Source organism: Epinephelus fuscoguttatus, linkage group LG8, assembly GCF_011397635.1.
Source record: "Epinephelus fuscoguttatus linkage group LG8, E.fuscoguttatus.final_Chr_v1".
NCBI lineage: Eukaryota > Metazoa > Chordata > Actinopteri > Perciformes > Serranidae > Epinephelus > Epinephelus fuscoguttatus.
In genome coordinates this window covers 4,845,253-4,870,901 of record NC_064759.1, presented here as the reverse complement: position 1 = coordinate 4,870,901, position 25,649 = coordinate 4,845,253, and the positions used below count along the sequence as shown (strand labels likewise).

Sequence of the window (25,649 nt, the reverse complement as noted above, 5' to 3'; positions counted from 1 at the left end):
ATTCTGTTTGGTTTAGTTTCAAGTGCAAAATCAAATCAAAAATGAATCCAACATGAATTTAGATGATTAGTGTACAGCTCTCTGATCCATAAGAGAAGTTGAAGCTCATTCACGACCACGTCTGCTTTCATGTTTTAGAGGGTGGAGACAAAAACAGACCTGCATCGTGTCATAAAGGGGAGGGCCTTGGTGGCAGTATATGTTTTTAGAGCAGGCATGTTTTAAGTTCATATTGCATCTGACGCGAGGAATGGCAAGTGCGAGGGACGGCGCGGGCAGGAGGGGGGGCGGCGAGATCCACCTCCGCGGGAAATAATGGGGATGATAATAAAACAGGGGGAAAACCCGTCCGAGGGAAGCTGAATGGATGGAGCCAGAGAGACGTCACGGCCAGCCGCAGCCATGAAGACTGAGCGGTCCAGCCTCCGGCAGCTCAGTTGGTCTCCATCTCCCGAGCTGCTCGCTTCTCGCTTTTGGAGAGCGGACGCCGCAGCGACTCGCAGACGACGGCGTGAGTATGAAGTATAAGCTGTGTTTTCTTCAGAGGGGGGATTTGCGAAGGCAGGTGCGGAATATCGGCTAAAAAACGGAGGAAAACGCGTTTGCATCCGCGCCGTGTACGTCGCCAACCTGCACACATAACGGAGCAGGATGCGTGTATAGTCTGGATGTGGCAGCAGCAGGCGAATATGGGCGATGAGTGTTTGAGCAGCAGGTCTTCAGCTCTAAATCTGATATCTTTTCTTATTTCTGTCTCTTTCCCTCTCCTGGTGCTCTGAGGAGTGAAAGTAGGAGGTGATGTTTCATTCAGAATGGCAGCTGTTGGGAGCGGAGGTGGAAACATATTGCTCAGCACAAAATATGCACATTTTGTCTTTTATTTAATGTTCTATTTTCAAACTGCATCAAAGGTTTCAGAGGTGGAATAACTCGAATTAATTCAGTTTTACACAGAGACGGGACAGTGCCCGGGCCCAGTGAAAGGTCACAGATGAGCATGCAGAAACAAACCCGCACTCATTGCTAAGATGATGAAATGTATCAGTGAAAGAGCAACTTGTAATTAGACGTGATTTGAGCTTTGCTTTGAGGGAGAACTCCCCCGTTTCACAGTCTCAATGACGCATTGTGCACAGGCTTCATATGCGCCATTCACAGGGAGCCACAAAGGCCAAAAGGCGCTTCCAGCCCTGATTCATTTCTCATACACACCTCCAGGCACTTAGCAGGGTCACTTCTCCAGCTCTGCTCGCTGTGGCGGTGGGAGCGGCAGAGTCAGGCAACATATGGCACCAGAAACCCACCCAATATGACACGATCAGGGTGTGGGGACCAAAAGGGAAACACGTTTTTTCTCTCTGTTCGTTTTTGTCCAAATTAAGCCCTTGCAGGACTCTGTGCGGCCATGTGGCTCAGATATGAGGATTACCAGCAGACAGGCCTGCAATGCATGCGTAATAAGACAAAGTGTTGGCGTTCACACCCATAGCTGGCGGATAAAGGGATCACAAGGCCAAATATCCAGTCCACACGTGTGCACCGAGTACGAGGCCTGTGCCGAGAACACGTGTGCGCCCTCGGACACACCGAGGAGAAAACTGTGTCTGTGGAGCCTTTAAGGGGGCTTGGGGCAAAATATATATAAAAAAGCCCCTGCGATTATGCAACGTTTCACATGACGAACATGAGAGTATTAATGTGTGTGCACTCAGGGGTCAATACATGACGAGAGGCAGAGGGAGGATCTGAAAATGGGAGGGAACATTTGCAAAAAACTAAAATTAATATGTTAAATTGAAATCTGGAAATTTTAGTTTTCAAAATTTAGGTTGGACAATTTCAGATTTTTTTATTTGTGTATTTACTGAGCTGAACACACCATTACACCAACAATTACATATGAGCCAAAGTTGTGTGTGTGTGTGTGTGTGTGTGTGTGTGTGTGCCATTGCAGTGTACTTTAGTGTGATAATTTTGCAGCACCCACAGACGCTATTCCTTTATGTTCAAACGTAAAGAAGGCAGCTCGTCATTATGTTATTGTGACAATCATTTTGGCACAATAATAACAATGATGTGCAGAGAGAATACACTCGCTGCTGAAGCATCACACGGCTGAGGTGTGCACCTTTTTACACCCAGCATCACTCTTAAAAAACGCTTTTCATTGTGGGAGCAAAATGCAGTTTTCTAATTATCTGTAGTGTTTGAAGGAAGGCTGCAGTATGTAAACTGGGGCGATTTGGCTCCTCCGTGCTTTACAGTCCATTTGAAGAATAAAATGATCGTCTCTTTTTTCCAGGGATCCCTGGAGAGACATTCAGCGGCCTCACAACACGTGGCTTACTGTAGGTAATATGGGCGACCAGCTCTCACTGTCACTCACATCACACACAGGCTTCCGTAGTCAGGTTTGAGATTTAGGGAAGTTTGAGGGAATAGTGTATTTTATATTTTTGGAATTGGGAAATATAGTTGTTAAGCAATTGTAAAGTGATGCATATTATTACAGTTTTAATGAGGATTAGTATTTTCATATGTAAAACAGATGATTTCTAAAACGCAAACATGAATTAAATATTTAAATAAGATGAAAACAGCCACAGCCCAACATAATGCCATGCCAAACATGCTAACATTATTTTTTAAAATGGACACAATTTCAGAGATGTTCAGCAGCTGTAGTTTCATCACATCCAGGACGCGTGGAAAATGTATAAAGTGATTTCTACAAACCTTCATTTTCAGCTCCACACACCACAGTGTGGCTGTGGACACGTTGTGTGTGTGTTCATAAGACTGACAGCGTGTCTGCCAACAGGCCTACACCGTCACCTCAGTGTGCACCTTCCATTCTGGTCATTTTACAAATACACGTATCCACCTTTAAATATCGCCTCCACGTGTGCGTAAAATACTTTAAGTCATGCGTAAAACTCGTGCGTAACCGCCTTTGTTGCTTCAAAATGCAGGAATCTGAGGATCCACCCCGTGTCATAAAATGGCGAAACATGAAATGTTTTACCACGTGGTTTTAATCAGATGATAACCAATGAGACTTTATAATAGGAATCAATTTCTTGCTAATCAGCTCTGCACCTTCTCATTAATTATTCCCAATTAGAGGCGCCGGATTTGTTGACGTCATGCACGTCTCGGCCAATGGCACAGCCTGATGAGGTTTGTTTAAATGGTGGAGAGAGAAAGAACCTGGAGCCCGACTGAAGCTTTAGCTGTATTTTTTTTTTTTTTAAATTTCATTTGAGCCCAGGTGAGTGAGAGAAAAGAGGCGCTGTGAGTGAGACACTCTGAGCGTCTTCTGGCTGAAACTTTTGCAGAGCAGAGACACTTTAAAATCTCCACCAGCTTCATTTACTCAACTCGCAGCGTGAATAATTCCTCGGGTGAAATGCATCGTGAAAGGCGAACATTGCGGGGTTATAAACCCACAAGACAAATATTGAAATTCTATCAATTTATTAGAATTATATAACAGCAGCACAGTCACGAACAAGGCAGCGTTAATGAAGGGACTATTAATGATAATGGGGAAATAAGTGCAATCTGCATATAATTATCTTTCTCTTTATCCAGCTTGGAAATCGTGAAAATCTGAAAAACGAGTCATAAAGCTCACAGCACAGTCTACGGCGATTAAAAATGGTAATGTTAATATTCCATCATTCCCATGCAAAATTATATTGTGATGAATCACAGATGAATTAAAAAAAAGTGAATGGTGTGTTTTTTAAAAAGTAAATTAAAACATTTAAAACGATTTTCAAAAAAGAAAAACTGAAATTTTAAGATACTGTAGTTTAATTATAAATCCTGTAAATAATAACAGTGAAATCAGTGTGTAATTATGCTCATTTTTATTTAAACTTGTGTTTTAATATTTGTCTTTTGCAAAAAATATGAATTATCTAAACTGCAATCCACCTGACTGAGCTATTTATGAAGTAAACATGTTAATATTTTTTACATGTATGACTGCAGCTGAGTGTGTGACTGCATGCATCTGTGTGTGTGTGTGTGTGTTATATGTAAGCCTGAGTCAGTATCAGATATCTGTAATTCTGTATTGAAACATGCAAAATCTCACACATTAGATACTCTGTGTGTGTGTGTGTGTGTGTGTGTGTGTGTGTGTGTGATCCAGCACAGCAGCATCATTCTGAGGGCTGAGGCATGTTCCTGCTCTCACAGGGCCTCACTTTGTCCTTGTGGATTGAAACAAAGCACCTTGACGAAGATGCGTGTTAAGGTGACAGCCCTCTGAACAGCAGCAAAACACCTTAAAAAAAAAAAAATCTGCATAGATTGAGACAGTAGAAGAAGAGGAGGAAGACCAGGCGTTTATTGTGACCTGCAGGGAGAACAATGCCGGTGGGACTCGTTGTTTGCTAACAGGGATGTAGCCGTCTCTGCTAACGCCTGCGTGTTGCCAGTCAAGTCGTGTAGTTGGAGTGTTCAGGTTTGGGTGTGTGTGATGGAGGGCGAGAATATTCTTTGCCCCCCCCCCCCCCCGTCACTCTCTTTCTGTCTCTCTCTCTCTCTTAGTATCACTCCATCTCTCTCTGCTCTCAGTCAGTGGAGCTTTAGTTGGCGGTGGTGTTGGTGGGGGAGGAGCCTGCCACAACAGGGATCTGGGCACACAGAGCAGCTTTAATTAGAAGGGGCCTTGTGCCATGTGCCACCACAGCGTGTGAGAAGAGAGAGTGAGAGTGTGTGCGTGTGTGTGCTAAAGCATTGTCTATATCCGTAGGTGTGATGGAGTGTTTCTTGTGCGTGTAGCTTTATTTTTGTGGACCTATTTGGGTGTGAAAGGATGTGTTTATGATATGTGCCTCATGCTCCGATACGTCTGAGCGTGTGTGTATTTGTATTACTTCACTCTTAGTGTATATGTAAGGTGTGCATGTAGGTTTTAAACCCCTCTATCTTCGCTTTGACGCCAACGTCGAGCGCCGGCCAACTGCTTTGGCATCAGATAATGTAAATGAAGACAAACCAGTTTCTTTTGTAGTCAAACAGCCAGGATCTTTTAATTTAAAAATGCATTTGGGCCGTGGCGGGGGGCGGTGTTTGAAGCCATCACCCTCCTATCGAGCCAGTCAGCGGGTGAGGTGGATGCGCCATAGGGATGGGCGCCGGGCCGGAGAAAGGAAGGTTGGCGCCATAGCCGGTTTGGACTGGTTCGACGACTTGCGTACATTTTTTTTTTTTTATTGGCGCCTCTCAGTGATTGACTTTGGGGAGTTTTTGATATAGAGGCATTACTTGCAGGCCAATCAAAGCTTGCTGGGCACAAAGAGAGGTTTCCTATTGGCTGAGGGGATTTAAGGCGGGGTGAGGGGCCACTTGGTGACATCACAAAATGAAGGGTCAAGACATTTAAGGGCCGCTGTAGGTTGAGTGAGGAAAAAAGGCCCCAGGCCAGAAGAGTAACGTCTTTGTTCAGAGTTGGAGTCCACTGCTGTTTTTTAAATTTCTTTTTTGGATTTCCAGACTCCGCTCATTTTTGAATTTTAACACCTTCCCAAGTTAGTCTGTACTCAAATCATGTGGAATCAAAGAGATGGAGGTGTATAATTATGTTTTTATCAACAACTTTCTCCTTTGCTTACAGGTCAGAACTTGGACCATGTCACTTCACCTGCGGCTTGAGAGGATGGGTAGCCTTAGGGGTTGGTTGTTATCTTTGGTTATCTAGCTGTATGAGTGATGTACATTCTTCATAAAGCTAGATAACCGAAAGTAACAAGAATCCCATTACACTCCTGAAAAGGCATCAAGACCCCAAACGCGCCTCCATCTGAAAAAGCACAAACTCTGCCACAAGAACTGCAACACGAGAGAAGAAAATGGACGACATTTAAAAGGAGATGGGAGCAGAGTGCAGCAAGAGGTAGGGTGCATGATTATACGTGTGTGAGTACATGTTGTCCACATGGCCTTTAGATAAACCCAACTTTACTGTAAGACTGTCTGTTTGCTGTTTCGATCCTTCAACATTTTGAAATGCAGAATACATTTGGTAGGCATGTAGGAATAAATGGGACATTGGCGTACACATTGCGTACAGCTCCCTGCAGCCAGTGGCAGTGATCCATAGCAATACGGTTGGTGCAACAGGATCACTTTTAATCTAATAAGCCCCATGATCCATGTGTGTGGGGCTGCATGCAGGGGCTTAGCCATAGTATCACATGGCCAGGAGTGACGGACTTGCTGAAAAAGAACCACACTGATTCACCAAAGCCAGTGGACTTTGACAAGTCGTTTAACAAGTCGCTCTTACCTAATCAGTTTGGTAGCCAGTTTGGTCAATGCTCTATTCACCGGGCTCCATGAATTTCAGCTTTGCGGGTTGCATCTTTGGCATCAAGAGAACATGCAATATGAAAAGAATGTGGGCCTTTTACATCACAGGAGCTGCATACGGTGCTATGAATTATACATATGTTCCGACTTGGACGGGATTGTGTGAGTTAAGAATGCTCCCTCCGAGTTAATCCGGGCTCCCAACTCCCCGCCGGCACCTAAGCGAACAGACAAGAATTTGTTTGAGGCCAGTTTTGTTAAGTTAGCCGTTGTTGATTTTTTTTTCTCCTTCCCACCTACTCCTTTCTCCTCTTTGCATGAAAAGATGTTTGATTTGGGGTCCTGGCCGTTGTTTGATTTGACGTGACAGTTGGCTTGGTTGTGAATGGGCCGTGGCAAAGCCTCCATTGCATGAGGTGCTACCATGTGGAAAGGCCTGATGGGATCTCTCTGAATACTGCTGTGTGTGCGCACAAGGCTCAGAGGGGGGAGTGGTCCAGGGGCAATCAAGCAGAAAGTGCCCCCAGTGACGAGATCCATGAGCAAGGGAAGGAGAACAATCTCAGCCTTAAGGTTCTTTGGCTGGGCTCATGGTGAGGAGTAATTGGTCAATCAGATCTTCAACCTCAAGGCCTCTGATGGCTGATTGAAGGTGTGATTTCTTTTTTGCCCATCAAAGCTAGAGGGTCGCTCCTGCTGAGAGACGCTGCTGAGGATCGTTCCCAAGGTCTCAAGGCTTTGGAGCTACAAGGCTAGCAGTGAACTCCAATTGTAATACATATTCCACATGGCGCTTTGCTGCCTCAACATGGCTCAGCTAAAACATCACCCTGGAGTTTGGATGTATTCAGGTTGACATGGTACACATTTTGAACAGTCGTGCAGGGCCAAAGTGAAATTCCTAAAAGCCTGCGTGGCAACCTCACCTCGCAATGTCAATCTCCTCCAGCCCTGCAGTTGTGCCTGCCTGCCTGCTGCATTGCAGGTGCTGAGTGTGACATTTGAGCTCTGGGCTCAGCTAGTAAGAGAGAGGAACGAGGGCCTTGACAGGAAGTGACAGCCGGAGATGTCACCTTCTTGGATGGCAAAGTAGTACCTGGTTTCCTCTCTATTGTGCTGCAAACGCCGCCGCTGACGTGTTTTTATTACAGTGCAGACTTGTGAGTGCGGCATGGCTTTGATCTGTTGGTGTATATGATAGATTAATGATTGTGCCTGACTAATATCGGCGCACTCGCACGTCTTTGCAGGTGCATTTAACATTTAGCAGGTACAAGGCGGCCACATTTTGAGCAGTGTAAGGATAAGTTGCTTCCTTTTGCTTCCTTTTTGTGTCAGTTGCAGTGTTGAAGCTAAATGGGAACTGAAGTCTTGGACAGATTGTGTTTATACCCTAAGCAGTGCCCTGGGAGACGCATGTCATGGTGCAAATGCTTTGTACTGGCTCTGTGTGTGGCACAGTTATATCACTAGCACTTCACACTGGGGACCCCGGAGCAGAGACTGTCTTAGCTTCTGCCTCCCTGAAAATGGCACAGAGATGGGAGAGTTCCTAAAAACCACCTCAGGGCCTTTGCTCTCTCTCTTTTTCTGTGTCCCATGGCAGTGTCTGAAATAGAAAGAGAGCGCGAAGAGAAAGGGTGAAGAAGGAAAGAAGGCAGGGAGAGGAAAGAAGAGGAGGAGGAGGGTGGTGGGTTTGTCTTAGCTTTCATGCACTAGGCAAGCAGATTTAGACTCCAAGTGTCAAATAGAAAAACAGCCATTGTGGTCGAGTCCTACTCGCCCCCCCACCAGTAGACTTTACAGTCAATAGAGCTAGTCCACTTGTCACGGAGGGACAATGCGCCCCTTTGCCTCCCTTTCACCCCCGCCGGGTCCGAGCAGCCAGACAGTTTTCTGAATAAGACCCAGTGATTCTTGCCCCCTTTTCTCTGCCTCTCTTTCTCTTGACGGAACACACCAACAGGGTTTGGAAAATGGCTTCGCTGTTGGGCCGGAGCAGAAGGCCAGACCCTGTTATTTTCTACAACATCGGCATTCCCTCCACCCCCGTACGCTCACAGAGAAATGAATGTATCTCAAGCAGTTGCAAAAGTCAATGGGCCTCCCCAGACAAAGGAGATTAAGTTTGGCAACTTAGCAGTAACAGGTGTACTTTGACTGTGCTCGGACCACACGGGGGGCGACTGCTGTTGTCTGACCCGTTGCTCTGTTTGCCTCCCTGTTGGTTTTGAGTTGCGTGGAGATAAAGATGAAATTTGTTTTGTGCTCTCAGACGACAAGAATGCTTCAGACCTTGTCGACTTAGAAGTTTTAGTCGAGAGTGTGTTTGGCCCAGCTGTCTAGCACTGGCCTCATCATTTTTACTGCTTTTGAAAATGAAGCTCAGTTTTGCAACATTTCTCCAGTGATTTGCCAGGTTCTCTCCAAAGGGATTCTGCAGATATCTTTAGATCTCGAGCTGTGCTCACCCAAGGGAGCGAGTTAAGGGTAAACAATGCGGGCACACAGAGGAAGAAAGAAATATCAGAGGGAGCACGGCACAGCACTGAAGCATGAATACATTTTCACATTTAGAACTGAGACAGTGATGTTTTAAGAGGGGAAATGTCTTTCAAAGAGAATGAGCGAAGCCTTTTCTATCCATACCTTCAGTATTTTCAGCCACAATAAATCGAGCCATTCAGCAGCAGTATAAACAGACACTCTCAGAGCCAGAGAAAAACAGTGCATGCATTTGTTTGTTTCAGTCGTTAATAAAGCTTTTACCGAGAGCCTCGGTCCTCAGAAAAAGCCCATTCTGGTGAAATGACTTGGCAAAGCATCCGATGAAGGGTCTGTTCAGACTGAAGCTGCTCCCGCTGCCATTGTCTAGCTCTCTCTCACACACCTACGAGTCCAGAGTAAGCACACAATTTCATTGTTGCGTGAGCTGTTAATATCAGAGGCTTCACAATAGAGCCCATTCGCCATATTTGCATAAGGCACTTTTCCAACAAGGACCCGGAGAGGGCTTGAAAGCTGGCCCACTCCAGTGCCAATGGCAAAAAAATGTCAAGTGCCAATTAGGAGAGGTTTGCCACCATTCAGCAATACCCCACCCCTGTAGTCCTTCCCCTCCCTGCTTACCCACCCCAACTCTCTCACACTCCAAGTCACCCCTGTTTTTACCACCTTATTCCAATTTCAGACGTAGCCTTCCCCTACTGACACCCAGAGACAAAAGCTTTCTCCCTCCTCTGCTGGCTAATGGAGGATCCTTTCTGCTGGGCTCAGAGTATTAGCAAAATCAGACAGCGTGCTCTGTTCACCGATTAGTCAGCTTTCTTTGTTGATTTCTTTGAAAAGAAGGGTTCACGAACTATGCGGCTAAACCTGCGAGATACAGACTCCACCTGCTAGCGAATATTGAACTTAGCAAGCTGGCTACATTGTGCTACTGTGGTTTTAGACTCACAGGTTTGCATGGGCAGGTGTGAGTCATTGAGGGAAGGATTTTGGAAAAGACATACACTGATTTGGAGCAATTAAAAATAACCCCTTTCATCTGACATCCACAGTCTGTGTTAGTGCTAATAGCATTTAGCCACCTAATGACTTGCTTTAAGCTAGTCCTGCTTATTATTTTGCACTGACAAATACAGAGCGTCTTATTATGAGAATGGCTGCAGTCAGAGAGTGTCTGAATTGAAAGGCACAGGCTTTGAGTCAGCTGCGAAGGCTAAAAGAAGCACAATAACACTCGAGTAGGATTTACCGGAGCTACGTCAAATTCAAGTTAGCTTAACTGGTGAGTGTCAACAGAGCCGACCAGCTGTTTACAATTGTGCCGATGCTGAAAATGCTGCATTATTTCCACTAATGTTTAACTGCAGCTGTCAGATGCAAAGTACGTGGTGACAGGAACGCAAGGCGCCATCAGTGTCCTTGAATTTAGTGTTTACATTGGGGAAGCCTTTGCTACAAAAGGCAGAGACATCAAATGAATTTAAAAAAAACGCTATCCTGTAAAATGACGAGGATGCAGCAAATGAAATTTAAAAAATTGAAGTGGTAGACACAATAAAAGAAGGTAATCGTGTTTGTCCAATTGGGCTGCCGTTGTTTTCCACAGAGCATTTACCTAACTTACCGCCTCCTGCCACTCAAAAGGATTTTTCTCTTGTCCCTTTTTCTCTTTCATTCTTTCATTCAATCTCTGTGTCGAGTTTTTTTTTTCTTTCCCACCCTTGATTCTCAGATGGTTGGATCTGATTTGCATGCATTTGCATAATGAAAGTCATTTGCATGCTCAGGGGCAGACTGTACCATGAGAACAGACATGAAAAGGTGTGTGTGTGTATGAGTGTGTGTGTGCATGCGTGTGTGTGTATACATGTGTGTGTGCATGGATGGCATGCTTCCGTGAACTATACATGTGCGTTTTGATAGATAAACCGCGTTCTTAAAATTTTCCCTCTTGCCCTCTGATTTTCCCTTCCCCGTTTTCTGTGCAGGCTACCACCACCACACCACTGAAGGAAAGCTGGCAAAAGGAGACTGAAAAACAGAGAAGAAGGAGGAGGAGGGGTTGCTGTTGATTCTGCCCTCCCTCTCTCCTCGCCCTCCTCTGCATCGCCTCTTCCCTCCTCCTCCTCCCTTCCTCCTCCGCTCCATCCTCAGCAGACTGCCCCTTTTTCCTGTACAGCGAGACGCAGCCCGCGCCACCATCTTAGAGCAACGCTGGCATGAAATGGAAGTGGGAAGACCAGTCAGTGCAGGTAACACACCAAACCCACAGCGCCCGCCATGCTGCATCCTTCCATCGGCGCCACCCCGACCCTCCATCCTCTCCTCTTCCACCTCCCCGTACCCTCGCTCCCCTTCTCCAGCGGGCAACCGCCTCTGTTTTAATCACCTCGGATGTGTTTGTTAATTGCACGATTCACGAGATGCACTGATGGGTGGAGGGGAGGGTGAGTTGATGTGGGCGGAGCGTGTTTTGTATGTGTGTTCACATTAAATCACTCTGCTCTCAATGCCTCTCTCAGGAGGCTTTCAGTGGGCATCTGTCCTCTGAAGCGCCATGTTTTCTTTCCCGTTTGGGAATTCTCATGCCATCCTCACATGCATGCCCCGACATGGCGGCGGCTGCCATTTTGGAGATACGATGCGAGCCGTGCCTTCTGGACAATACACAGACACAATTCATGACTCCATATAGTTGTGTACTATATTTTGGCGACAGACATAAAACATTAAATGATTTTTTTGCGGTCTGCTTCAACAGAGTTATAACTTCTATATTAATTCTAAAAACCTCTTCAGCTCCATAAATGAGGTCAGAGGAGATGTCAAGGTGGGCACATCTGTCGAGTGGAAAGTGATGATATCCATGAACCGCCATTCACATCCTCACACAGGGACACTGCAGCATAGAACAAAACCAGCACAAAGCAGGAGAGAGACAGACAGAGAGGGAGAGAGAAATAATAGCGAAGAGATGGTGAAGAAGTGAGAAAGTGGGACCTCGATAGACTCAGCGCTGGAAAGCCTCTCTTTGTGCGAGTGGCGAGTGTTGGAGGGCAGTCGGTGCTCAGACAAGTCGAGTATTGTTCTCCCCTGAGCAAGCTCGTTATAGTGCTGCATTATTCCAACCGGGGAGCTCCCAACTTTGAAAACCGCTTAAACCAAAACACCAATTAGCATTGGCTGGGCTTGATTAGGTAAGGCAGCCGGTAAACAATGCACGCCATTGTCCTTGCAACAGAGAGACCTCCCTTTGTTTGTGTCTGTGGTGTGGAGGTCAGAGAGACAATGCTAACTTACAGTAGGGTGCCAGTCTATAGGGCTGACAGAGAGCCTGCTGCTGCTCCCTGTTGGGTCAAGGTGAGAGAGGAAAAGAGACTGTTGCTAAACACAGGAAAGCATCTCATCATCGAAGGTCTAAGGTGACTTTCCCCAAAAGAAGTGTCTAATTTCACTGAAACCTTTCTCTTTAAATTTCAGCACTGATTTCCAATATTTACACACACCAAACCTCAAGAGATACCAGCTCTCAAATTAGGTCATGCCAAGTTTTCTGCATTTATATCTTTGACGAAGCAGCCCTTAAAAGCGGAGGCGTCGCTTGGCTTTCCCGAGAAGTGCTGTGGTAACTGTGTCAAACCCAAAGCGCACTAATCACGGCCAGGCCTCCATAAACAGGTGGTAGATTGAGCAAAGGGGGCCGGGGCCGTTCTCAATTTACTGTGTAAATTATGCAGAGCCCAAAACAATGCAAACAGTAGACAGTGGAGTGGCTGGCGTTGGCTAATGAGATGATGAGAAGCCTGGGAGGGCTGGGAGCCAGTCGAGGTGAGGGGGTGGGCACGGCCGGCAGCTTGTGTCTGGATCTGTGTGTTTGTGTGTGTGTGTGTGTGTGTCTTCGTGCGAGTGTGTGTGTGAGGGGTCTGGAGGAGCTTTGGCAGGGGAGCAGACACTGTCCCGTCTGCACAAACCCCATCGTCAGCACCCCTCCTGCCCAGACTGAGTGCTGCAGAGGGAGGGGAGGGTTAGCAGGCAGCTGGGGCACCCTGCCCCCATTGCTCCAGCGAGCGCACCAGCCTTGGGAACCTCTGTGGCAGGGGTCCCCCCAACACTGGCACGTAGGGGCCCCCCAAAAGTCTGGCTGCAACCCCCCATCACCACCATCCCCTCCTCCCTCTTGTCTCCCCAACCACCACCACCCCTCCCACCCTAATGTGAGACTGGGGGCCTGGGAAGGACTTCAAGTTCATGGCCAGACCTCCTATTGAGCTGACAGCCTGACTGTTTGCTCAATTCGGCTCCCTATTCAGAGCCGTGCTGGGGAAGGGGGGGTGCAGAGAAAGGACTGGAGGATGGGTGAGGGGGTGTTGCTAGATGGGACACCGTAGCTCTGTGATAGCTATTCATTCAGCAGGGGGAGACAAGTAAAGAGCGAGGGAGAGAGTGAAGAGGGATGGGGGGTTTGAGTCGGGGTGCATAAATAAAAAGTGAGGAATCCAGGCTCAGAGTTTGCTTTGAGCGGTGTGCGCCTCTCTCACACTCTTTTAGACTCTTAATTACCGGCGCCTTCCACTTTTCTCTCTCCCTTTCTCTAACTACACCCCCCACCCCACCCACCCCCTCCTCATCCCCATCACACACACACTCCTGAACACACACACAAAATCGCAATCATTCTCATCATCCCCTCTATCCCCTGGTTTTATTAGGCCACATGCTGGGGTTGTAAATTTACCATTAACAAGCTTATTCACTGTAGTCCTCTCAACAAAACAAGACCATGATGCCAATAACTCAAAGCGACACCAATACCCGAAACTGCCTTTTATACCACCACCCTCCACTGCTAGCCACTCCCCCCCTCCCCACCTTCCTCCCTGGCCGAGTGCACCCGCTCTGAACACCGGCGTAATGCTAAATGCCAAGTCTAACGTGATGCTCGCTAATAGCTCAGGCGATGCTAATTAGCACGATGCTTGTTGATTCCTGCCGCCGAGCTGGACGGCTGCATTATCGGTTCACTCAGTGAGTTGCACTCAGTGACCCGCTGTAATATTTTAAGTTGCTTGTCTGAGCTGCTTGAAAATGTACCAAAAAAAAGGGGGTGTTTGATTTGCCTTCTGAAGTCCACCTCAGCCGAGCTTAGGGTGTGTCACATGCTTCCTCTTTGTATTAGCAGCTCGTAGCGTACCAGGCTCCTGTTAAGGCCTTTCAACTTCAGCCCCAATCCCTTCAGCTGGTACACGGAGCTGCGCTCACCTCGGCCAGATTTAGGGCACACGAGGAATGCCCCCATAACTTATTTTTCATGTTTAAAGAACAAGCCTTCTTTTGATAGACCTGAATTTATAGTACACTGTCTCAAATAATTGTTTTGACATTCACATGATCGGCCTCGCTGTGTGTTTTGACTCTCACTGAGGAGTTGTGTCTTAAAGAGAAAGGTCAGTTTTTTTGAAGTGGGGTCCAAAGTGAAAGCTGAGCAATGTATCTCTGTGGACAGGTGAGCAAGAAAACGCTATTTAACCACCTAAAAAATGTAGTATTTTCACTGCTTTAGCTCACTGTCAGACGGCCCGTTCTGACGGGAAAGCTGTCGAGAGCTTCAGTTCCCCATATGCTCTCGCCAAAACCACCAGACCCCTTTGAGAAAAACAGTAATTTTACCTCGTTGAACATGCAAGCTGCTGGTCTACTGCTGCTTCAGTCAGTTAGTTAGTTTGTGTCATTGTGTGATTCTGGTGAATCCGCATTAACTCAAAATCACACACACACACACATTAAAAACAACTGATGGAGGCAGCCGTAGACCAGCAGCTCCTGTGTTCAGCAATGTTAAATCAGTGTTTTTCTCAATGGAGTCTGGCTTTGAAGAGAGTGATTGAACGCCTTCATTTTCCAGCTGGAAATCACTGTCTGACATTAAGGTGAAGCAGTAAAAACACTCTCAATATAGTGTACACTTAAACTGAAATTGATTTTTTTAGGTGGCTAAAATATGTTTTGTTGCCGACCCCTCTTCAGCAATAGATTGCTTTGCTTCTGTGTCGGACTCCAGCCTGCTTCTCCAAACTGTGGGTGTTCCACCTGCCATCTATTGTGTGTAATATACAGTCTATGGATAAGTACCCAATACAAGACCCAAACTGAACGATCCGTTTAATGTTTCTCTTTGCAGATGAATGTTGTCGGTGCAGAGAGGATCCGAGGCGGCCTCACAACAGAGGGATGGAGGATGCCTTCTTTAGCTCTTTCAAACAGGACTAAACAAGGACGATGGCACCGACGTCTGCCGGGACTTTGGAGGATCGCAGCATTGTTTGCACCTCTCTGATGCTGCTGTGATGCATTATTTGACCCGAGCTGGACTGGTTGTCCTTTAGCAGAGCAAACATCATGGTGGACTGTGAATGTGGACACGAGGCTCCGACAGAAGATCGGCAGCTTGACCAAGTGCTCCATAACTACTGTGACTTTTGATTCTGTAAATAATATTCTTAGATATTATATGTTATATGTAAAGTGATGTACTAACATAGGCTTGAATTACTGTAGGTGTCATTTGACGAGCTGTAGCCCACGTTTTGTTTGACGTATGTTTTGTTAGAGTTGCTAGGACTCAAAGACATGTGAATGTGAGACCCACGGCAGCAGTGAATAATACTGCACTGTGATTGGACGGCTCCGTGTGTCGGCTGACACAATGGCGAAGGAGTGAGCTGTCGTCTTTACACTCTATGCAACTGTTTAATCTTTCTTTCTTTATGGTTCCTTTTTTGGGGGGGTAACCGTGATACCGTGTCGGAGCCCCTTTCATTCTTACTGTGAACTTTTATTTTGGGCTACAAGTTTATAGACATTCCCTCAGACATCATGAAGAGAAATGGGTTTTGAGGAGCCAACATTCCCGATGTTAATATACTGATACAGAAATTACAGTCAGAGTGTGTTTGAGTGTGTGACAAATGACACAATACAGCTCAGTTTCATACGGATTGAATCTCATATTTGCAGCCTTAACAGACTTTGATCTGACTGTGCAGCCGTGAGCCCCAGTCTGAGCAAACGTGGACTCACACGTTTAATATTCCTGATGGCAGGAGTGTGTTTGATCAGCAGGAAGTAGCCGAGCAGGGCTCATGGCTGCGTGTATACAGAGCACGCTGCACGATTAAAACCTCCCCAGCGCTCAGCAGTTTGGTTCATAGCAGTTACCTGCTTGGCTGTAATGATACATCGTTGGGTGAGACATGACAAATACATTGGCTTCAAACACTGCCTTAATTTCCTGTCCTTGACATTAACACACACACACACACACACACACACACACACACTGAAATGCAATAAAGCAAGTACTATCGCAGCCTAATTCATTCTATATTAATTTTCGGGAAGTGGCAAATTTTTTATTACGATTGATAATCTATGCAAATCTTTTAAATATTACTTTAAACAATCTATGTCTATGCAGTGCTTTTGCAATTGATTCAAGGGAGACTATCTTGGCCTAATTTAGAAAATGTATTCTTTTGATAATCATGCACATCCCAGTGCTCAAGACAATTACTTATCTGCCTGGATAAGCTTGAAATTATGTTTTTAATCTTTAGCAAAAAAAAGCCACTCTTCTGATATCAGTCCAGAGGCTTGAAAACCATGAATTGTGGTCTAAAATAATTAAATCGGTTGCACTAAATCTCTTTTTCCCTTAAATGCAGATCAAACATATCTATTCAGCTATGCCTCCGCGTAGCTTACTGTTTTATATAAGCAGCAATGTTTGTGTTATGCAATCTAATCGCTGTGAATGAGTGTTCACCATATGTGCCTTTGTATGGAAAACTGTGTTGGAATAGTAATAAAGGTTTACATTGAAAACAATGGAAACATGACTGTTGTGCATGTTTTTGTCAATTCGATCTGCATGTGATTAAGTAGCAGGATCATGTGGTGATTAATGGGAAGGTTGTTCATTCAGCAGCCACATGTGCTGCTGGAGCAAATCACTCAGTTTCTACAGTGGAACTCAGAGAAATACATAAATGTAAATAATGTCTGTCGAGGGAGTCAGGACGCAGACTGAAGATTACTAAAAAAAACACTAAACAAAAATCTAAATTTACTCCATCGCTGGCAGCTTTTCTTAAATGTTTGGCTTTTTTTTTTAGCAGCAGTCACGTCTACAGAGAAATCAACTGCAGTTCAGTTCCAACATAATGTTACAGCCAAATGAAAAGATTATCACAATTCCCCTGAGATCAAACGATTTTCAAAACACCATCAGGGATGTGGGTTTATTTTCTGGAGTGTTTGGCATCAAGCTACAAGAGAGGAAGACAGCAGAGCTCTGTCCTCTTTTAATGTATTAATCAGTGTAAAGTTGCTCTCTGTGGAAACCAGTGAAAACCCCAACCCCATTGTTGTCGTATAGATGAGTAATAAGCCAATATGCATCGACACACACGTCATTAACCTCCTGTTACATGTAAAACAAAGAGCCCAGTAGCTCTCTCATCCTGGACTGCGATCCCCTCTGTGTGCAGCACCGGTGTTGTGCAGGCCACCGTGTGCCGAGCAGAACACTTCCCCTGCGTGATTTGCTGTCTGACACCACATATGGCAAATGCGCCAACGCCGACATATGGGCCCCTCACAATTCATTAGCATTGTCATGTAAAAGAGGGTAATCCCACTGTAAAACAAATGAAATGTAACCCTTTACAGTACAGGTTGATCACGCAGCTCTTTTCATTCATTCCCCTCTTTTATGAAGTCTGGTGTAATTCAATGAAAGAGGTTTTTAACGCAGCTCCAACGCACCCCCTTGGGTGTCTGCATCCTCGGTGCGTAGCAGCAGAGGCTTTACAAGCCGCTCTCCTCTTGTTTACAGCTGCGCTGCGTGTTGAAATGAGCCGTAGTACACATAAACAGCAGCTCCATGCAAATATTACAGTGGCCTTATTAACCAGGGCAGGCTGCAATTACATTATGTCCCTGGCGTTAACATCCAGAGAGCGAGCGCCGGTCCTCTGTGACAACTCCCCTCGCCCGCAGTGTTTCTTGGCGGCGTTATGGCCCTCATAATCTGATTCACAGCTTTTGTCATGCTGCCAAGAGGCAAGTTGCATTAGCCAAGCACTATAGGCCTTAATGAACTGAGTGTCAATGTTAAGCACACTAGAGCAAGCTGGAGTGACGGCGTACAACCAGGCTGTCATTTGCAGCCATGTTGGATCACAGTCTAAGTTATAGCTGTTCGTGCTCAAAGGTTTGTCAGGTCTCAGAGAGGAAAAAAGAAAACCTCCAGCCTGCGTTATGCGCCATGCGTTGAACCTCCTAAAGGACACAAAGTTTCATGTGTGAGGAGCTGCTCCTATAGAGGTAGGGTGTGGCTTCCTTTTGACATAAAGCACAAAATGGCTGTTCGCTACATCCCATCCTGAGACGGAGGGGATCAGATTCCAAGATGGCGCCGCGGTGACATTAATGTCGCCTGCATCAGTTCGGATCCTTAAAAAATGGAAAGGCTGCACTTCAAGCCACAACCATTGATGGACAAGTACACAAGAGCCAGTGGCAGGGGGGGGGTCCAAAGTGGGAAATGGCGGGTTTTGGTGCACGTCCAAGGTCTAAGAACTCGGGTGCTGCTCCTTTCACAAGTTCCTCAGAATCGTCATTGGTATGCAGGAATGCGCCCCTAGTAGGCCATTCTGTGTGATTTTGGAGGGAAACGTGTTTGCGACCGGTCGCTGGGACAGAGGATGTGTGTGTCTTTGGATCCGAACGTGGTCAGTGCCAAGAAAAAGTGGGCGTCTGTCCAGATCTGTCCACCTTTGTGAGTGGCCTCCCAGTGGTGCTGCCCGGCAGTTCTGTTCAGTGAGCAAAGACAAAATGGCTTCAGAGGCTTTGAAGGGTGCGTTGTCCTGTGAAACATTCCAATTACAATAAATATAAATGATGAATAAAGAGGTGTTTGTGTGTGTGCATGTGTGTGTGTTGAGCTGGATTGTCTTGGGTGAAGATTATCAAGACATTCCAGATACTCGATCCTCGCAGTGACGGCATTGATAGTGTGTCATATTCTAGCCCCTTGTATACACTAAACGCAGCACAGACCTGGTTAAAGTTGTGCTTTTTGTTGCTCACATGTGATTCCATTTTGAATCATTTTCACTGCTCCACTTCGATCACACAATACTTGCAGGAAACTGCTTTATTTTTGCTAAAATTACATTATTATCATTTGGTAATGAGGCTGAAAGAAGAGAAAAATTAATTGTCTTGACAGTTTGGTGCATTCAGGTGTTAGAACACAGATTGGGAAAATGAAAAAAGTCTCTTGTCACCTGTGACTGGTTTACATGCTCCAAGTTAAATCATCATGTATTAAACTTTGTACCTCTTGTGTACTTTAAAAGGGAATGTTGCTGCTTTAATTCCTAGAAGAGAAGATAAATGGAAATCTTACAAGCTGCCAAACAAAGACCGATGCATGGAAAATAACTGGATCCTCCCCAGTGAACACTATTTAGTGATTTGCAGGTCAAAAGATGCTGTGGTTAGGGCGACCTCTAAATCACCTGGTAGAGTGTGTGCGCCATATAGGCAGCAGCTCAGGTTCGATTCTGACCTATAACCTTTTGCTGCATATCACCCTTCTCGCTTCCACCTATCCTGTCTCTCTTCAGCTATCCTATAATAAAAATGCAAACAAATGTTGCGGTTAAAACAGCCAACAGTGTAAATTTCTTTGCCACATTTGGGGAAAGACACAAGAAATGTATTTCCTACATTGTGGTGAATTTTTATGCATCACTTTATGCATTTTCTGCCTTAATGTACAGTGTAAATGTCTTTTAATTTGATCAAAATCAAAATCTTCTACTACTTTCATGTTTTTATTGATGGGGACAAATGTACATGTTGTAAAACTTGAGGCAGGGGCATTGTAGTCGGGGGGAAAGTAAGACTGATTGCTCAGGGCCCCAGTAGGAGGGGGGTCCGTGAAAAGCCTGGAGTAAAAAGTTTAGATTTATTGTCAATTTGTTTTTATTTCTAAGCAATTAATGCTGTACTTAAACTTAAATTGGAATCAATCTGTTGTATAAAAAATAGTGGAAGCTCTGTGAGGCCCCTATCACCCCTCAAAGGTGCAAAATGGTTTGGTCCGCTCCTGCACTGGGACTGGTCTCTAAACGCAGCTAAAGCCAAGAGAGTGACTGCTGATGCTGCTGGAGCACCAACTTACATATTTCCACGAGAAATCAGGGTCCCAAAAAAAAGAAAGAAATAAAAATAATAAAAAGGTGCACGAGAGAGACTTGGATCAAGAGAGGAAGGACGAGGGGCCCACAGAGACTGCTTATGTGTAGGGCCCAGAACTTGGCGCTACACCCTGAGGGGGATGTGTCCCCTGCAGCCCTGCTGAAATCTACTCCTTTGAAAACAATTACATTTAGATAGTTAGTTAAACAATCAGTTAACTCAATCAAAGTTTTCTAGATTACAACATAAAGTTACATGCATGGAATCATTTTAACCTTTTGGAAAGTAACAGAGTACAATTTTGAGGAACTGATATTTCCATTTTATGTAACTTTATACTTCTACTCTGCAGAAATATTGCTCTTTTTATTCTACAGCTTTTATCTGAAAGCTGTGGTTACAAACTCCTGTGCCGGTTATGATTTTACAGCTGGGGTCTTCGATGTTTTTTCAGGCCAAGGACCCCTTCGCTGGTAGAGAGATGAAGCAGGGGCCCCTACATATATATTATAAAACTGCAATGCATATTAAACCAAACAGATGGAGGTTACAGGCAGAAATTAGAGATGTTTTGTCAGGTAATGAAACACTATGATATCAAAAACATACCATGGACATAATCATGATCATGGTGAATAAACCATACACTCTTGAACTCTTACACCAGCTACCGCACATCTGACAATGGTAATCTGATGTGTTATTGTTTATATTGTATGTATTGGTCCAAACTGTTCTCACAAATAATTTTCCTGAAAAGCAGCCTTACATATCCTGCATATTTTGAAAGGCTGCGATCACGTTGAGGGGGTGGATGGGTCACAAAAAAATTATTTTCGCCCAGGACTTTCCTGTGGGTGGGTGGCTGGTGTCACGTGTTCAGATCTGTGTGAACTTCGAGTACCCTAACTAACCCAAACCCAAACTCTACTAACCCAACCCTAACCCTAATGTTTTAATGCCAGCATAACCCTAACCCTAAGGTACCTCCTCATCATGTTTCGTCTCCTAAATCTAACCCCAGTAACTTTATTTGCCTAAACCTGACCTCCATAACTTTATGTTAATTACATAACCGTACATTAAGGATGTGACGTCATTCGTGGGGCCCAAATTCATGGGATATCATACGAACTGTTCCATGAGAAAATGTCAATTTGTTTGCACCTATTTGCACCTTCCTGCACTCTAGTTTTATATTTAGTTTATACTTACTATATGTAGTTTTTTATATTTGTTATAGATTTGCTTTTCTGCTATATTATTTAGGTCCTTGTATATTGCATGCTTTGTATCTGCACTCTAACTAATTTTGTATTGCAACTGCTGCACAACAATTTCTCTCAGGATAAATAAAGTTGTTGTCTTGTTTTATCTTACTACATTCATTTACTGTGAAGGCTTCAGAAAGACGTGGTTGGAGAGGAAGGCGGGGAAAAGTGCAGGACTGTGACAAAAAAATGACAAAAAATAGGAAACACTAAACTAAGACTATGTTGCAAGATTTTGCAAATTGCCAAATACATTAATTAGAAACATTTATGCAAGTAGAAAATCAAGTAGAAAATCAGCCTTATGTTTCTTTGCTGTTTCAGATTAGTTGTATATAACATAATTTGTTCTTCTTCATGGGCCTACAGTATATAACGCCAAGATTTAACCAAATTCAGGCCCCATTTTGACCAAGTCAGTGCTCACTGGACACATGACACTGACAGGGAAAACTGCCAAAACATTTAATGTGAAGCTGCATGTAGTTATGAGCTAAACCACACTAGAAAAGATGAAGTGTTTGGTCAGGAGACGAACTGCCTCTTCACACATTTAAAATCTTGTTTTGTGACAACGCTGCAGTTTTCAGTTTCTCAGCACCTAATGGATTTAGAAGGGGAACAGAATCGTGCGCAGCGCTCAAGGACCTCCAGTCCCTCAACTTAAGTTAAAACAGGAAAATCACCAAAATGAGACTGACAGGGTTTTCACCCGACAGCGACGATACTTCATATTCAAGTTTTGTCATCTGTACAGGTAGCATGTAGCTTCGACTATAACACTAAGCCTAAAATCCACTAACATCCTGAAGCAATTTCTTGGAGCTTATGTATTTATGTAATGAAGGAGAAATGCTCGGAGAGGTTAGCAAAACTTGCAGCTCAGGCCTGATGAGTTCGACGTCCGGATCACTGAGGATGCTTTTCTTGAAGGCAAGAGAGCCCTGTTGTGGAATGTCAAGTAGTTTGGCCGGGGCGGGTGACTGAAGCGGGAAGTGATTTGACTAATGTTTTCCCTTTCATAGCGCTCCTCTCCACCGCGTCCCCCTCCGTCCTCCCCAACCGCCAAAACCTCCCCAGAAAACTTTACGGTGATGTCATTCATATGCAAAACAGGCGTGCTTTCAGCGGGTGAATGTGTGTGCATGCGTCTGTGAGCGAGTCTGTATGCATGTGTGTGTGTGAGTGTGTGTGCATGTGTTGCTTGAGTGGCTGATTCCATTACTTGAAGGACCATTACACTTGCCTGTCAACAGCCAAAAGACCTGAGAAAAATTAGCAGATTAAATCACTCGGCTCCTCTCCTCCTCCTCCTCCTCCTCCTCCTCTTCCTCCTCTCCCCCTGCAAGCACCCAGGCTGTTATTTGCACCATGGAGGTGTTTTGACAAAATCAAAAAATGTAACGCATCTCCTTTGAACGTCGCATCAGTATTTGATCAGTGACAGGTCCTAATTTTGGCGACAAATCTCTCAAAAATGACAAAAAAATAAAAACAATGATAATGGTGCAAGACACAATCAGGGCAGAGCTCCTGGGAAAGTGAGTAGCTAGGAGGCAAAATCCTATAAACAGGGGCAAACGGGGAGGCTGAAGCTCAATGTGCTTTTACAGTCTTGTAGAATCAAATAACACGGCAGCATTCAGAGTTCCAGCACACGTTTATTGGTGCAGTTGGGTGAAAGTTCAAATGTCGGAGAGGGTTCAACAGATTTATGAGCGTTTTTTTTTTTTTGGTGAATTCCCCCAAAAAGCTGTTTTAATCACTACAGTCACACCACCAACATAATCCTTCAACAGACTCCAGAGGTTGCACCTAGTTTTACTTATCATGGGATGACAAGAATCCAGCAGAGCTTCTCCCTCCAAAAACAAAGGAATAAACCCCAGATCCCAGAATGTGGGAATGAAACCCCCTCGGGTCAGATTAGCATTCTGGGAAAACAAAATTCCCCACTGGGGCGTTTGCCACAGACCAGATGGGTGTACCCCAAAAATCAGCCACACAGGGGAAGTGGCTGTAGAGGAGGAAGAAGAAGAAGAAGAGGAGGCTCGGCCCCCGGAGAAGATGGAGGAGAGAGTGTTGAAGAAGGAGGGGGCGGCTGTGAGAGAGGGGCGCGAAGAGTTAATGCCGACAGCTCAACAAAGGCCGCCACCGCCGCCAAGGGCAGAGAGGAGCACGGGAAAAGAGCTAAGGTCAAGGGGACCTCAGGGGGGTTCAAGTTCAAGGCGACTGTCAGTGTCTGCATTTTAACAGCCGCGCCACACCCTCCCCATACTTACACTTCAATTTGCAACAACAACCAAACCCCCACATCTCCATTTACTCCCCGACATTAAATCTGAAGCTACACACAAACTGGCTATTGTCTCTCTGTTGCCATATCAGGGCTGCAGAATGGCAAAAGGTAAAAGCGACAAGCAGGGCTGAGGTTCGTCTGGGAGTGCGTGAGATTCTGAACTTGTGGAGGCCTCTGTCTGAGTTGTATTTGTGTGCTCGATGGCTGTGGGTGGTATTGTTGGTGATGGACAGGAAATGTTCAGTGACTTGCATGAAATGTGTTTTATTCAGTGGTCTCAGACTCCTCAGAGGTGGGTCTGTCTGTCTGTCTGTCTGCTACGAGTAAAAAAAAACTTCCCTTTTTCAACCCAGTTGCTGGATAAATGTCGGCATTGTATGTTTCTGCAAACCACACATATGTTACATTTGTGTGTTATTATGTAGGAAACATTGAGTCTTTATGTTTCAACAAGGCTGTAGTTAACATGTGGTGAGGTTTAGGCACAAAAGCTACTTGGTTATGATGAGGAGAAGATCACAACTTGGCTCAGAATACACAGTTTTGATGGCACAATCCTGGCTGGAAAAACAGAAACTTTTTGTCGCATCATCCACCATGTTCTGCTCACATTCAGGTTCATACTTGTATTTTGATGAGGACCAACCAATCGCAGCTGACAGATGTCACTACCCTCTTCTGTAAATATCAGTCTGATAAATACAGAGAGGACGTTGATCGTTTTATTTCAGGGTTGCCAGAGTTTTACATCTGTCCCATGGCTTACACACAAACAACTGCACTCAGGATTTCAGGTAAACAGGCTATGATACGATGCTTGTTAAGGTTGCTTAGCAACTCAGATGCTGCTGGCACAGAAAAGGCACAAGAGCAGCACCCAGCGCCTGACCTTGTGTTTTCCTGGCGGTTAAAGACGTGGCATGTGTACGACCCCTTGCTTTCTGTCAGCTGATGTCATGCACACTGCAAAACATCCCCAAAGCGAAACACAAAAGGACCATTTAAAATGTTAGCATCTCAAACGGTCTGCGCAGTATAGTTGTGACATCACAAAGTCACAGAAATCCTGAAGGCTCCTTTAAAGTCACATTTTCTGAACACAAACGTTGTGCATTTCCCTGTCGACTGAACATTTTGATACTTGCCCAGTATTTATATAAAGCACATATACCTGCTTTATTTTTTAAAAGAAATGGAACCTTTAAGGTTGTGGGAAAAAAAAAATCATCTTAGAGGTGATTCAGCCCTGCGTTAAAACAGCACAGGAGATCGTGTGTTTGGGACACCAGTGAGACACGAAGTATGATCCAGGAAGTCCAGTTGGAGTTACAGATTAATGTATTTAAAGGTTATCAGAGGCCAAAGGGCCAAAGTCAGTCTGAAGCAGCCTTACTCTGTCTGACAGGGCCTCATATATTTTATATGTGTTATGTTGTTCCAGCTCATCAGTGAACCTGTATGATGTTTCCACTCTGAAATATTGAAACAGAAATCTGTTTCTAAGGCTCGACCATGCTGTGAAATAGAAATATTTTACGTGTTTTAAATATTATTTTATACATTTACTCCAAAGTTAGTTTTAGATTTTTCAAATTTGAAATTATTTAAAATAATAATGTGGCTTTGAATCATATTTGGACACGCAGCATTAGTTTATAAAGAGCGGCCCACCAGTAGGCCACTGCTGCTTAAACATCTGCAGTTCACATTCATGAATTTACAGCTGGAGTTTGATTTTATTTCCCTGGTCACATCTTAATGAGGCTTTTTTGACTCACATGTGTCAAAATTAAATATCCACTCATGATTATTGATCATAGTGTCACCAGCAGGCTCAGATCAATATATTGGCTCATACTGGGCTGTTATCAGTTACAAGAAGGAGTTTCCTCCTTCTAAAAATCACTCTGCAAAAACTATGAATTTTCATTTTCTTTTGATTTTCTTCACATTTTCTTTGTCTAATTGTCCTGCAA

At 44.8% G+C, this 25,649-nt stretch overlaps 1 long non-coding RNA gene across 1 annotated transcript; it reads left to right on the top strand.

The window, feature by feature from the left end:
* Nucleotides 1-260: 260 nt before the first annotated feature.
* On the top strand, nt 261-16,716 carry LOC125892667 (uncharacterized). Its single transcript, XR_007449771.1, has 4 exons — nt 261-511; nt 5,633-5,911; nt 10,824-11,087; nt 15,014-16,716. It is a non-coding gene; the product is annotated as an uncharacterized LOC125892667 (long non-coding RNA).
* The last annotated feature ends 8,933 nt before the right edge of the window (nt 16,717-25,649 follow it).